This window comes from Dendrobium catenatum, unplaced genomic scaffold, assembly GCF_001605985.2.
Source record: "Dendrobium catenatum unplaced genomic scaffold, ASM160598v2 fragScaff_scaffold_1570, whole genome shotgun sequence".
Lineage (NCBI taxonomy): Eukaryota > Viridiplantae > Streptophyta > Magnoliopsida > Asparagales > Orchidaceae > Dendrobium > Dendrobium catenatum.
In genome coordinates this window covers 343,240-345,024 of record NW_021320032.1, presented here as the reverse complement: position 1 = coordinate 345,024, position 1,785 = coordinate 343,240, and positions in this window count along the sequence as shown.

The following is a 1,785-nucleotide window of genomic DNA, read 5'->3' as shown; positions in this document are numbered from 1 at the left end:
GCAAATTCTCATTTTTACTTTAAAACTTGGGGGGGGGGGGGGGGGGGGCTTCCTGTTTTTTTTTTGGGGGGGGGGGGGGGGTGTCCCTCTATCGTATTCTATTTTACAGATGATTTTATCGTGTTTCTAATGGGACTATTATCAAAATTCAGAAGCTTATGGATTTTTTTGATTATTTTGAGAAGGTTAGTGTTTTACATTTTAATAAAAACAAATGTTGCTTCATTACCTCTAAGAGAATTTCATATGATCGTATTTTATCTATTAGTAATCTCATGGGCTTTTCTCATGCTCAATTTCCTATTAAATATCTTGGAGTGCCACTTTTTGCTAGTGGAGGAAATTCCTTTTTGTTTGATGATCTCATTGCTTCTGTTCAAAACAGACTATTATCTTAGGAGTCTAATTTCCTTAGCTTTGGTGGTCGGGTTGTGCTTATTAAAAGTGTTCTTTGTGCTTTTCCAGTTTATAGTTTTCATTCTTTTTTTCCAACTCAAACTATTTGTGATAGACTTCACAAGATTATTAATAACTTTTTCTGGAGAGGCACTTCTTCTAATGCTTAAATTCATTGGGCTGCTTGGGAGAAATGTTGTGGTGTTTCGGCTGAAGGTGGTCTTGGTTGTAAGAACTTTAAGGACCTTGCTAAGGTTTTTTCTTTTAAACTTTGGTATAATTTATGTGCTAATGTTAGTCTTTGGGTTAATTTTATGATTTCTAAGTATTGTAATGGAAAGCATCCTACTAATTGTTTTTCTAAACAAGGTGACTAGAGTTTGGTAAAGGCTTTGCATGATTAAATGGGAGGTTAAGTCCTTCATCTCTTGGGGCCTTGGAGATGATAATATTTTCCTTTGGAAGGATCATTGGTTAGGTAAAAATTCTATTGACTATATGTTGAACTCTTCTTCTATTAAGGTCAATACCTTTTTTAATAATAATTTATAGGACTATAATAAGCTTGCCAATGAGGTCCCTGAATGTATCCTCCATATTAATAATGCTTCTAGAGATACTTTGTTGTGTGATCTTTCCAAAGATGGTGGTTTTCATTTAAAGAGTGCTTGGCATACCTTCAGAGAAAAAAGAAATAAAGATAACATCTTCCATAATATTTGGCATAAAAACATTCCTTCTACTATTTCTATTTTTGTTTGGAGAGTTCTGCATAGATTTATTCCTACGGATGATAATCTTATTAAGAAAGGGTGTAACTTGGCCTTTAAATGCAAATGTTATTTTCATAAGGAGAGTATGCACCATGTTTTTTTATTTGGGCCTGTTGATGTTAGAACTTGGGTCTATTTTGATGATTTGTTTCAACTGAATTGTTTTAACTCTCATTTGTCTCTTAAATCCATGCTTAAGTTCCATGGTTTATTAACTGCAAAGGTCGCATTCGTAACCTTATTCCTTCTCTCATTTTATGGTTTCTGTGGCTGGAAAGGAATCAATCCCTTTTCAATAATGTGAAAATGAACCATCAGAATGTTATTCAGAAAGTGAAGGATAAGGTTTTAGCTATGCTGGCTATTAATTTGATTTCTGTTAAGAAGTTTAAAAATTATTACTTTGTTTGTAATTCATTAGGTTTGAAGTTGGAGGGTGTTGCTGCCATTTCTAATGTTATCTACTGGCATAAACCTCCCATAAATTTCTTTAAGCTTAATGTGGATGGCACTAGTACTGAATTACTTGGTGGTTATGGTGTTGTGATTAGAGATAGTAATGGTGGCCTCATTGATACTTTTGTGGGTCCTTTTTAGGGTAACTATTATACTATTG